This window comes from Ranitomeya imitator, chromosome 1, assembly GCF_032444005.1.
Source record: "Ranitomeya imitator isolate aRanImi1 chromosome 1, aRanImi1.pri, whole genome shotgun sequence".
Lineage (NCBI taxonomy): Eukaryota > Metazoa > Chordata > Amphibia > Anura > Dendrobatidae > Ranitomeya > Ranitomeya imitator.
Genome location: NC_091282.1, coordinates 1,001,555,830 through 1,001,569,806, shown reverse-complemented (window position 1 = coordinate 1,001,569,806; position 13,977 = coordinate 1,001,555,830).

Genomic DNA, 13,977 nt, shown 5'->3' with positions numbered 1-13,977 from the left:
CGTTACTCGAGATTTCCCGAGCATGCTGGGGTCTCCTCTAAGTATTTTTTAGTGCTCGGAGATTTAGTTTTCCTCACTTCAGCTGAATGATTTACATCTGTTAGCCAGCTTGATTACATGTGGGGATTCCCTAGCAACCAGGCAACCCCCACATGTACTTATGCTGGCTAAGAGACATAAATCATTCAGCTGCGGCGATGAAAACTAAATCTCCGAGCACTAAAAAATACTCAGAGGTCACCTGAGCGTGCTTGGGAAATCTCGAGTAACGAGTATATTCGCTCATCACTAGTTAGAATCTGTTTTGTTTTTTGACCATCCGCCATCTTGTTGTGGTTTTCTGTCTGTTGGTCTTTTCCCCTTGGTGCTGGGTTGTCTTAGATCTGGTTAGGTTAGGTCCTTCCTCCCATTCCTTGCTGGACAACAGAGTTAATCCGCTTGAGTTCTGGCTAGGTGCTTTGATAGCTCTCTGTGTTTGATATTGTGCAGTTCTAGGATCTCTGGTTCTGCTGTCTTTAGTTTCTGTTTTCAGTTGGTTTCTGCAGCCTTTTCTGTGTTTCTGTTAGGAGGTGACCTGTTTTTTTACCCAGTCCTTAGATCTTTCAGGGATCTTCTTCCCCATATCTATAGGTCTTCGCTGAGATTAACCTAGGATCATTGGTGGGTCTATTCACATGAAATGGGTCGCTCACTCCATCATGGGGTATCAGCCTAGTCTCAGTGCCAGTTTTCCCCCTTCTATCCTAGATCTGTGTTGCAGTTCCATAACAGTTTGTCCAGCCATACAAGAAAAAAAAATTATCTCTCGGATTCCTTCAATATGTGCAGCATCCAAGAACTTGCTCAACATTTGCAAGAGTTAACTTTGGAAGTAGCCGACCTGCAACAGCATGTGAGTAATTACTCTGGAGCATGATCTGAAGAACCTAAGGTAGGATTACCTGAGTTTTTTTCTGGTAAACGGCAGGAATTTTTTACATTTAAAAATGCATGTTTACTATATTTTCGGCTTAGATCCAGATCCTCAGGGAGTGAATTACAGCGTATGGGGATTATTATGTCTTTATTGCGAAATGAACCCCAAATCTGGGCATTTTCATTACATCCTGATGATCCTTGTTTGACATCAGTAGAAGCATTTTTTTCTGCTATGGGGTTGTTATATGGTGATCCTGATTAGGTCATATCAGCTAAGGCAGAGATCATATGGCTTAAATAGGGTTCTGTTGATGCTGAGAGGTATTGCACCCAGTTCAGACGATGGTCCACAGAGGTCAGGTGGAATGACCCAGTGCTCAAGAGTCAGTGTTTAGCAGGCTTATGTGAAAGAGTTAAAGGAATACCTACAGACTAGTTTAGCTGCAGGTCATATTAGACCCTGTAAGTCCCCTGTGGCTTTAGGATTTTTTTTTTTTAAAAAGAAGGATGGAGGCCTTAGGCCGTGTCTGGATTTTTGGGAGATTAATAAGATTACTGTGTGAAATCCTTACCCTTTGCCGCTGATACCGGATTTGTTTAACCAACTAACAGGAGCGAAGTGGTTCTCTAAGATTGACCTTCGTGGGGCATATAATTTGCTGCGAGGGAAGGAGGGCGATGAATGAAAGACAGCCTTTAATACCCCAGAAGGTCATTTTGAGTGTCTGGTGATGCCTTTTGGCCTTACTAATGCGTCTGCATTTTTTCAAAATTTTATTAATGACATTCTGAGGTTGTCCGATTTGGAGTCACATTGGCAGAGAGTCTGTGAAGTTCTACAGATTTTGAGCTAAAACTCACTCTTTTGCTAAATTGGAGAAGTGCGAGTTTGCGATACAAAAAAATGAGTTTTGCAGGGTAATCAATACAGAGGAGGACAATTTTATATTACAGGATGATTTATGTAATCTAGAAGCTTGGGCTGATAAATGGCAAATTAGCGTTAATGGGGATAAATGTAAGGTCATGCACTTGGGTAGAAGTAATAAGATGTATAACTATGCGCTTAATTCTAAATCTCTGGGAAAAACCGTCAATAAAAAAGACCTGGGAGTATGGGTGGATGACAAACTCATGCTCAGTGGCCAGTGTCAGGCAGCTGCTACAAAGGCAAATAAAATAATGGGATGCATTAAAAGAGGCATAGATGCACATGAGGAGAACATAATTTTACCTCTATACAAGTCACATTTTTTGGAGGGGGCTAGACATCCGATACAGGTTTTTACTGATCATAAGAATCTGATATATCTGGAAGCTGCTAAATGTTTGAATTCCCATAAAGCTAGGTAGGCGCAGTTTTTTGCCCAGTTTCTTTTCTCGGTAACATATATCCCTGGGACAAAGAATGTTAAAGTGGATGCTTTGTCTCGTAGTTTCTCTCCAGCAGTTAATACTGAGAAGGAGGAATGTATTTTGCAGAGAAGTGTGGTGGTGGCAGCATTGGGTTCTGAGTTGGAGAGTAGCATCCTAGAGGCCCAGAATGCTGCACCAACTAACACTCCATATGGTAAATTATTTGTGCCTAGAGCCTTGTGGAGAGCTTTGTTTGCTGAATGTCATGAGTCTCAGTTGGCGGGTCATTCAGGGATTTTGGAAATTAGAAAGTCAATCGGTCGAAGTTTCTGGTGGCCAGGGTGGAAAAGAGAAATCATATGCCCCTTCTGCAAGGTTGCTGTGCCCTTTGGAGGTTCCTAGTTCGCCATGGTCAAATCTTGCTATGGATTTTATCACCGATCTGCCGGTTTCTGAAGGTTTTATTCTGTTATCTGGGTTGTTGTGGACCGGTTTAGTAAGATGTGTCATCTGGTTCCATTCAATAAATTACCCTGCGCCAAGACTCTAGCTAAGGCATTTGTGAAAGAGATTGTCAGGCTCCATGGGGTTCCCACAGACATTGTCTCCGATAGAGGACCACAGTTTGTGGCTCGCTTTTGGCGTGCTTTTTGTGACAGATTAAAGGTTCATTTGTCATTTTCGTCAGGTTATCATCTGGAGTCCAATGAACAGACTGAAGAACCAGGACGTCCAGCAGTTTTTGAGATGTTTTGTAGCAGACAATCAGGAGATGTGGTCAGAATATCAACCACTATCTGAGTTTGCTCTTAATAATCACACGTCTTCATCGGCTGGGTGTTCTCCTTTCTTTTGCTGTACAGGGAGGCATCCCTCTTTCGGTCCATTTTCAAAGATTGGGTCAGCGGTGCCTGAGAAGGAGAGTTTTTCTAGAAATTTGGACAGGGTTTGGACCAATGTGTGAGTCATCATCTTGATTTGGGGTTGGGTCAGTTGCCCTGACACAGATCGCCTCGGCTAGGAGTTCCAACTCCATCAATAGCAACAGCAGCAATGGCAACAGCAGCAGCACAGGCAGCAGTTGGAACTCCTAGCTGAGGCGATCTGTGGCAGGGCAACTGCCCAACCCCAAATCAAGGTGATGACTCACATATGAGGACGATGGTAAGAAGAGCTTTACAAAAGGTGACTCCAGGTGTTGACGTTGAGGCATTCCTGTTGGTTTTTGAAAGGGTCGCAGAATGGGAGAATGTACCTCTCGAATCGTGGGCGGAAGTTCTGAGGCCATATTTAACTGGGGAACCACAGAAGGCCTATTATGTCCTGGCCTTGCACAACCCGATCCGTCAAGGCCTTTTATCGGAGAGGTCGACACTTTGGAGGTGGGAGTGGGAGCAGTGTTGTCCCAGGGTCCGGCCACCCTTACTAACTTTAAACCCTTTACCTTTTTCTCTAAAATATTATCTTCGGCAGAGAGAAATTATGATGTCGGCAACAGGGAATTGTTGGCGGTTCAATTGGCCTTCAAAAAATGTAGGCACTTTCTGGAGGGGGCTGGTCATCCCATTACTGTCATCACTGATCATAAAAACCTGGAGTATATCGAATGCGCTAAGAGTTTGACCCCCAGACAGGCTCGATAGGCATTTTGTTTTTCTCGATTTGATTTTACCATTATGTTCCGACCAGAGTCTAAAAATGTAAAGAAGGATGCCTTATCCAGAAGTTTTGATTTTGTATCCCCTTCAGAACCCCCTTCCTCTCTTCTTCAACCAGGAGTGGTTGTGGCAGAAGTCTCATCTGAGTTACAGAGAAAGATTTTGGAAGCACAAGCAAAAGATCCCAGGAATAAACCACAAGGTAAATTGTTTGTCCAAGAAAATTTCCATCTCACACTCCTGCAAGAATTTCATGATTCTGTGTTAAGTTCACACCCTGAGATTGCAGCTACCCAGGGGGCAGTAGCTAGGGGTTTTGGTGGCCCTCTATGGATACTGATATCTAAAAGTTTGTAAATACTTGTGGGGTGATTTGTTAGGAGTCGAGTTTCCTCTGCTGCACAGGGGGAATCTCGATCCGTCTCCGCTGCGGTCTCCCATTCCCCTCCAGCCGCAGTGGAGTCTGCTCAGCAGGGACGTCGATCCCAGCGTCTCGCTCAGTCTGACTCTGTGAGAAGAGTTATTGCTGCTTCTCCAGCTTCTGCCTTTGAAGCCTATTCTGGTCAGCAGCGAGCGGACTTCTCTGGGACTAAGTCCTTATCTGCACACACTGAGCATGCCCAGGGCAAGATCTCCCGTTGGAGATCGAGGGTCATGTGCTCAGGCTCTGCGGCACATTCCATTGGTCCTCTTGGCAGGTCCTAGAAGGGCAAAAGTTCTGTAGCCATTTCCTGTGCTGCAGCTATATAAACTGCGCATGACCGCACGGCCATGCGCTAGTATTGTCTTACAATTGATATGTGTGTATGTGTGAGTGCAAGTCGTTCTTGGTTACCCCTTCCCTATTGAATGTCTGTTCGCGGAAGGTGTACGGCTGCTATCTAGCGCCCGACTTAGCCTACTACACTAAACACACATCACAGCGTCCTGTAGCTGTGCCTGCCAGTACGGCGCCGTGCGCCTGCCTTGCGCTTTCCATACCCAAGTCTGGGTGGTTAGTGGCGTCCGTTAGTGCGGCATCGCTCGCGCACTTGTGCGCTTATATTTCTGAAGGTTCTCTACACACCCAGTTGCGGTGTTGTGCCAGCAAGGGCCTAATCGGGCTTCAATCCCTTCTGGGGTTAAGTCCGCTGGCCACTTGCTCGCTCTCTAGTGCGGTATTGCGGTCCTGTGAATTAACAGGATCGCTTTCCTCACGCTGGGTGAGGTTTAACCCACGCGTGTTTACTTTAGTGTACCGCTATAGAGTCTGCAAATTGCTAGCAGCAGGTTCTCACCTGCACGGTGGACCCCGCACTGCGAACGCATCTTCGTCACCTGTCTTGGTGCGTTCCGCCAGTCCTAACATGATTGTTCGCTCTAAAAGCTCTCTGGTCCAGCCGGCCGGAGAATTGGTACCTTTGCCAATTCCAGATAAACCATCAACACACCTGTCCATGGACTTTATCACTAATCTTCCGTCTTCCAAGGGCAACTCAGTAGTATGGGTAGTGTTTGATAGGTTTTCGAAGCAAGCTCACTTTGTGCCTTTACCTGCATTACCTTCTGCTGAAACCTTGGCTCGCTTGTTTATTCAGCACATAGTTCGGTTGCATGGGTTACCTGTGAATGTGGTGTCTAACAGGGGTGTGCAGTTTGTGGCGAGGTTTTGGAGGGCTTTTTGAAAGAAATTGGTGGTTACGTTGTCATTCTCCTTTGTTTATCACCCGGAATCTAACGGACAGTCTGAACACGCCAACCAGTCGTTGGAACAAATTTTGAGATGCCTGGACTCTTCCAGACAGGTGGACTGGTGTGAGGCATTGCCCATGGCAGAATTTGGGCTCAACTGTCATATTAATCAGTCTACTGGCAAGATGTGGTTGTCAACCGGTAACATCAAACTTAAGATATCCTCTATGAAGTTGGGCCCCAGGTTTATAGGTCCATACAAGATTATAGAGGTGACCAACCCATAGGCCTATAGATTACATTTGCCCATCTCCTTCAAAATAACGAATGTCTTCCATAGGTCCCTATCAAAACCTGTCAGGACAGTTAGAGAAGATCCCTCATCCAATGTTCCACCAGTGTTGGTAGATGATCAGCTGGAGTACGAGGTAGGGTGCATCATTGATTCATGGTGGGTACGCCAGAGGCTTCAGTACCTAATCTACTGGAAGGGATATTCTCTGTACCTAATCCACTGAAAGGGACATTCCATTGAGGATTGGTCTTGGGTCCCGGCCAGTTCTGTGCATGCTGATCGACTGGTGCGGGCTTTTCATGCCAGGTACCCTGAGAAGCCTGGGGGTCCAGTGGCCCCCTGTTAAGAGGGCAGGTACTGTCATGGTTAGGACATGGTCCTGTTCTCTCAGGGTTCATTTTGCTGGCCTACCTCTTGATCTGGGAGGGGTATTTATACTCACTCCAGGCTAGGATTCGCTGTCAGCTATACTTTCTGTTTTAGTCTGTGTGCCTGATCCCTGGAGTGTGTGCCTGGTTTGCAATTGTTTTCCTTGCTCTCGATGCATTACTCTGTTTGTTTGTTCTTCTGGATTTCTGACCTCTGGCTTCACTTCTGACAATCTCCTATCTCACTCTGTTGGTACCTCGTGATCTCCTGGTTCAGATCTTGGCTTGTTTGACTACTCTCCTGTGTTTATCTCTTCTCTGCACTCCGTTGTCTGTCTCCGCCCCGACCACTTCCTACTCTGTCACCTGGTTCAGGTCCTGGTTAGTTCCCGGCATGTTGCTCAGCTCCCTTGCTGCTGTGTGCAGCTCTTCCCGCAGCAGTTATACCCAGTAGTCGAAACAGGAGGCCTCCACACCTCCAGTCACAGACACTGAATGAGACATTTGGTGTCCATTTTGTCTGCCAATGTCACACCCATGGGGTGGTCATATGCGAGCAGTCATTCCCATCAATCTATTTTGACTGCTCGTAAAACCCAGCCCTAGAATGCCCTAATAACTCTTTCAGCATTATATGTGCTGGTGCATGCTTTCTGAGCTCACATCAACTCAAGGACCTGTCTGGCGGGCATCTAACAATATATATATATATAGTTTACACTTATTTATGCAGACTAAACTATCTATTTATCTATATATCTTGATATATCTATAGATAGATAGATAGATAGATAGATAGATAGATAGATAGATAGATAGATAGAGAAATAGACAGATCTATCACTACCTATTTATGTACAGTATATAAATATATTGTATAAATTTAGCGCGCACTTATTGAATAAACAGAAGTGCCATTCTTGGAAAAATGTGCAAGAAATTACCATTTTAAAACACCCATTCTCAGGATGGTGAATTTATGCTTGAAGGCATGTTTTGTATAGAAAAATAAATCATCATGACAATTGCTTTCCTCTGAATATTAATTTGATTAATTTGTGCAAAACTCTAAATAAAATAAAACTAGAACCTCATAAAACTAGAATTCTATTATTCACAGTTAGTATATGTAAATAGATAGTATGTTTAGCAATTGTTTTATTTGTAATCATTGCACATTATTTACAGTATATGCAGTTCAGTTTGATAAGGGCTCTTTTGCATATTGCTAATTTTAGGAGGCATATACATTGTAATGCACATCCTAAAAATACAGTTGCAAATTAAATGCTACATTGTTAATTAATTTATTTGTAAGAAGAAAATGTATTTGTTTTAAACAATTTAGTTCATGTACAATAAAAAAATATATTGTGGTTCCTTGTTAGCCAGAAAAATCAATGTAAATTATTATATGCCCAAAAATGACAAAAGTATCCTCTGAGTAATACCTTCATTGGCTAACCATAAAAATATATTTGCAAGCTCTTAGAGCACAGCGGCTCCTTTTTCAGGCAGGTTTACACATGAATTAAAAAGACAAGAGCACAAGATATATTACAACAGGACATTTGTTCATGACGTAGAATGGGTGATGCCAAGGAAATCAAATGAATTAAAGGGACTGTGTCACCTGAATTTGGAGGGAACTATCTTCAGCCATAGGGGCGGGGTTTTCGGGTGTTTGATTCACCCTTTCCTTACCCGCTGGCTGCATGCTGGCTGCAATATTGGATTGAAGTTCATTCTCTGTCCTCCGTAGTACATGCCTGCACAAAGCAATCTTTTTTACAGTGTTCACTGAAGGGGTTAACTAGTGATATAGTTTTATAGGTGGGGTCGTTACGGACGCAGCAATACTAAATATGTGTACTTTTATTGTTTTTTTATTATTTAGATAAAGAAATGTATTTATAGGAAGATTTTTTTTTTTTTTTTTTTGGAATTTTTTTTAAAATTGTTTTTACACATGTGAATATTTTTTTTATTACACTTTAACATTTCCCCGGGGGGGGCATCATGTTATAGTGTAAGATCACTAATCTGACACTTTGCTGTGCACTGACAGTGCACTGACTGCAGCGATCTGACGTGCACTTCTTGCTTCCCAGCGCCTGCTCTGAAGCCACCTCCCTGCAGGACCCGGATGCCGCAGCCATCTTGGATCCAGGCCTGCTGCAGGGAGGAGGAGGTAAGAGACCCTCACAGCAACGCAATCACATCGTTTTGCTCCGGGGGTCTCAGGGAAACCCGCAGGGAGCCCACCTCCCTGCGCGATGCTTCCCTATACCGCCAGCACACCGCGATCATGTTTGATCGCAGTGTGCTGGTGGTTAATGTGCCCGGGGCGGTCCGTGACCACTCCTTGCACATAGTGCCTGATGTCAGCTGCGATAGTCAGCTGACACCCGGCCGCGATCGGCCGCGCTCCCCCCGTGAGCGCGGCCGATCGCGTATGACGTACTATCCCGTCGGTGGTCATACGGGCCCACCCCACCTCGACGGGATAGTACGTCATATGTCAGAAAGGGGTTAACCATTATGACTTCCTAACAAAAAAAAGCTTTTTAAAAAATTGTGCTGATGTAAACTAGACATGTTGGGAATGTTATTTATTAACTATTTTGTATGATATATCTCTCTGATATAAGGGCATATGAATTCAAAGTTTGAAAATTGCTAAATGTTCCAAATTTGTGACAAATTTCCATTCTTTTCACAAATACATGCCAATTATATCGAATAAATATTACCACTATCATGAAGTACAATATGTCTCAAAAACAATTCTCTGAATCACTGGGATCCATTGAAGTGTCCCGGAGTTATTACCACATAACTTAAAAGTTGTCAGAATTGTAAAAATTATCCAGGTCATTAAAGTACAAATCACCTTGGGGGGTAAAGGGGTTAAACATCTCTATGTCACATTACAGAGGAGCTCATTTTTTTCAGGTTGTACAGATTGATAAACATAGACTGCACTAATGCTTTGGTCATTAATGTGTTCAGTGATTGACTTAAAGGAACACATGTTTGTCCATCCATTCCACCCATCAATCAATTATTTCCTCCTCTTTATTTATTTTAAGCATATTTGGCCGTTTTGAAAATATAGCATATATTTTCAATGACCCCTTTAAAATTATTATTTCTTATATAATCAGACAGTCAACATCTTATAATAAACTAATGTTTTTAGCTGCTGTTAATTTGAAGGGAAAATTAAATAAATGGAAATTAAATGCATGAAGATAAATCTTTGATGAGAATGGAGGCAATCTGAATGCTAACATTTAAACATTAAATTTATTCTGTATAAAAGGTAAGTTCTATCAAGAAGAAACTTGCTAAATCAGATGCAAATAAATATGTGATATACAAATGTCTGGTCTGCAAGTCATATTTACAATAATGTATTAAATACATTTAAAACATTAAGTAGAAATTACATGCTTATAATGGGGTACAAATACAACATTGAATGGTGATTAATTGTGTTAAAGCAGTTCAAATCAAATTGGTAGCATGCACTCTATTGTGTAGCTTATCAAGTAAAATTATAATAAGCATACCCATACCAAGCTAACTATTCATTCACTTGTAGCTCCCATTAATTAGAGTTCTCGTCTATTTATGTATTATGAACAAAAGTTATGTTTTATTTCTACCACAAATTGAAAAAATATAAAATAGCAATTTCATGTTCGATTTAATATGTGTTGTTGCTTTTAATTGCATGTTAACTATTACAAAATAATATATTAAGCATTATCCTTACAACGCTCTGGGAGAAAAAAAAAAGATGACCTACAGTAAATATAAATAAAAATGAGTAATTACCCTCCACAAAATAAAAATTGTAGCAAGAAGAAAAAATCATGGAATTAATGAAATCACGGAATCGATAGACATGTTTTATGATATGTCTATGATTCATGTGTGTGATATGTGTGTGATAAAAAAATGAAGACGTTTCAGGCCATGTGCACACGCTGTGGATTCCGTTGCGGAATTTTCCGCAGCAGATTTGATTAAATCCGCAGTGCAAAAAGTACTGCGGATTTATCGTGGATTTTTGTGCGGTTACCACTGCGGTTTTAGACACCTGTGGATTTTTAATATGGAGCAGGTGCCAAACCGCTGCGGATTCCGCACAAAGAATTGACATGCTGTGGAAAATAAACCGCAGCGTTTCCGCCCGGTTTTTTCCACAGCATGTGCACAGCGGTTTTTGTTTTCCATAGGTTAACATGGTACTGTCCACCGCATGGAAAACTGCTGCGGATCCGCAGCGTCAAAACTGCTGTGGATCCGCAGCAAAAACCGCAACGTGTGCACAAATTTTCCCAATGGGGCTAGGGTTAGGGCTAAGGTTAGGGCTAGGGTTAGGGCTTGGGTTAGGGTTAGGGTTAGGGCTAGGGATAGGGCTAGGTTTAGGGCCAGGGTTAGGACTAAGATTAGGGCTAGGGTTAGGGCTAGGGTTAGGGATAGGGTTAGGGCTAGGGTTAGAGTTGGGGTTAGGGTTGGGGCTAGGGTTAGGCTTGGGGCTAGGTTTAGGGATGGGGCTAGGGTTAGGGCTACAGTTAGGGTTGGGGCTAAAGTTAGGGATAGGGTTGGGTATGTGTTGGAGTTAGAGGTGTGGTTAGGGTTGGGGTTAGGGGTATGGTATGGTTGGGATTAGTGTTAAGGGTGTGTTTGGGTTAGGGTTTCAGTGACAATTGGGGTTTTTCACTGTTTAGGCACATCAGGGCTCTCCAAACGCGACATGGCGTCTGATCTCAATTCCAGCCAATTCTGCATTGAAAAAGTATAACAGTGCTCCTTCTGTTGTGAATTCTGCTCTTGGGTTCCCTCCAGTGGTTGTAGGTGGGAATGCAGTTGTCTCTGAGTCGCAGTCTTGGCCAGGTGTATCTGCTGATTACAATTCTGAGTGGGATATTTAGGTGTGCTGGATCCATTAGCCCTTGCCAGTTGTCAATGTTCCTTGTGAAGTGTTGGTTCACTTTCTGGCTTCTCCTGCTTGCTGCCAAATTCAGCAAAGATAAGTGTTTGGTTTTTGCGTCTGTGGCACACTGCTGTGTGCTTGTTTTTTGTTTATATTCTTGCTCTGATTGTAGGATTCGCTGGAGTTGCAGATTTACGCTCCTACATCTTTAGTTACATGTAGGAAGTTTTTGTATATTCTGCTGTGGATATTTTTGAAGGGTTTTAATACTGACCGCACAGAACTCTGTCCTATCCTGTCCTATGTAGCTAGAGTGGCCACCTGTGCTAAATCCTGTTTTTCTGCCTGTGTATGTTTTTTCCTCTCCGACTCACCGTCAATATTTGTGGGGGGCTGTCTATCCTTTGGGGATCTGATCTGAGGCAAGATAGTATTCCTATTTCCATCTTTAGGGGTATTTAGTCCTCCGGCTGTGACGAGGTGTCTAGGTGTGTTAGGTACACTCCACCGCTACTTCTAGTTGTGGTGTTAAGTTCAGGATTGCGGTGAGTATAGTGGCCACCTTCTCCAGTGAAAGTTCTCATGCTGCTCCAAGGTCACCGGATCATAACATCCTTCCCTTCCGAGCTCTCCCGTGCGCCCAAACAAGGGTTTACCCCAACATATGGGGTATCAGCGTACTCAGGACAAATTGGACAACAACTTTTGGTGTCCGATTTCTCTTGTTACCCTTGGGAAAATAAAAATTTGAGAGAAACATTTCTGTGGGAAAAAAATAATTTTTTTATTTTCACAGCTCTGCGTTATAAAGTTTAGTGAAACACTTGGGGGTTCAAAGGTCTCACAGAACATCTAGATAAGTTCCTTGGGGGGTCTAGTATCCAATATGGGGTCACTTGTGTGGGGTTTCTAGAGTTTAGGTACATCAAAGGCTCTGCAAATACGACGTGACACCTGCAGACCAATCCATCTAAGTCTGCATTCTAAGACACCTTAGTACTAAAGGATACTAATGGATACCTTACAACGGATCTATACACTAAACCCACAGACTGTAACAGCTTATTACTCTATTCCAGCTGTCATCCAATCACCACTAAGAATAGTTTACCCCGCTCCCAATTTAAGATAGTTTCCCGCATTGTCACGGACTCTGGGATACAGCAGAACAGATTACAGTCCATGGCACAAAAATTCAGTGATAGAAATTACCCTCCTGCCCTTCTGGAACATGAACTCATGAGATGCGCCAATCCATCTACCACTCCAGTCCCATGCCAACCCCAAGAAAGGATACCATTCGTGCACACGCACCACCCATTTATGACTAAAGTCTCTTCTGTCATCAAGAGACACTGGCCACTCCTGGGCAGGGCTTATCCGGAGATTGCATCCTTTAGAGTACCTGCACTCATGAGCACTAGGAGACACCCCAATATATGTGACCAGGTAGTCAGGGCCAACATAGGCAGCACACGCCTAGAGCCCACCCAGAGATTCCTTGGCTCACGCCACAATGGTACTTTTCCTTGCTTGAATTGTGCTGCATGTTCCAACGTGATTAAATCTGATAACGTGACCCACCCCAGGACCAGGAAATCTTTCCCTATCTGCGGTTTTTATACGTGTGAATTAAATTTTGTCATTTACATCATAAAATGCCCCTGTGGCCTTCTCTACATGGGTGAGACCACTCAACATGTCAGAGACCAGATTGCAAGCCACAAATCAACCATCTGATGCAACAAAACTTGGCTTCCCCTCGCAGATCATTTCTCCAAAGCCAAACACTCCATGGCGCAATTGAAATTCCAGATTATCGAGCAGGTACCCCGCCCTAGACAGGGTGGCAATCATGTCAAACAGCTGAAGTCCCAGGAGACATATTGGAACTATATGCTAGACACCCTCTCTCCGAAAGGCCTCAATAAGGAAATTGATTGGTTACTCTAAAAGTAATGTATTAATTATCTCCATTAATTATCTCTTTGTACTCTTCCCTTACAGAAACGCTGAATTTACTGGTGAGTTTCACATCCCCCAGTGTTTTCCACATATGCATAAACCCCCCAATGGATTACCTACAGAGTCTCACCCATTCCATCCCTTACTATTCCGGTGTCCCCACATTCCGTATATAATTTTATTACACTCTTCCATGCCATATTCAGTTACCCGTTTTTTGTATACAACATTAGCAAATTGTCCATATCCTTACTACAATTAGCACTACAAAATTATACCATTTTGCATGTGTATACACGCTATGCGGTCTGCTCACCTAACCCCTATACAGAACGGCTGCTTGAATGCAGCGTCTGTATTCCCTAGCAACCAGGCATTCACTATTCCGCCAGACGCGCATGCGCAGTCACCGTCTCGCAAAACTATGATGTCACTTCCGGGCCGCAGGTCCCATTTCTGGCCTTACGAGCACACACATAAGCCCCAGTACCGCCGACTATACTGCACCAATGCAGCAGGGAGCGGGAGCGCCGCTCAAGGACAAACACTACCAGGTAACCATGCGCTCACCCTAGGACCTGTTTTGTCGTCGGCTGTATTTTATTATGATGCCTTATTTTCCTGTATTCACCCGTGCCCTTGCTTGATTGCAGACCACTCACCAGTGTTCGAAACAGACCCACCACTGCGACATAACGCTTAAAAAGGTATACCACATGTCAAGCTTCCATAGTGTCCACTGTCCATACTATCTATGTATCTACTTTTACTCCCTCACTTATAGCCACTATCTTTTTA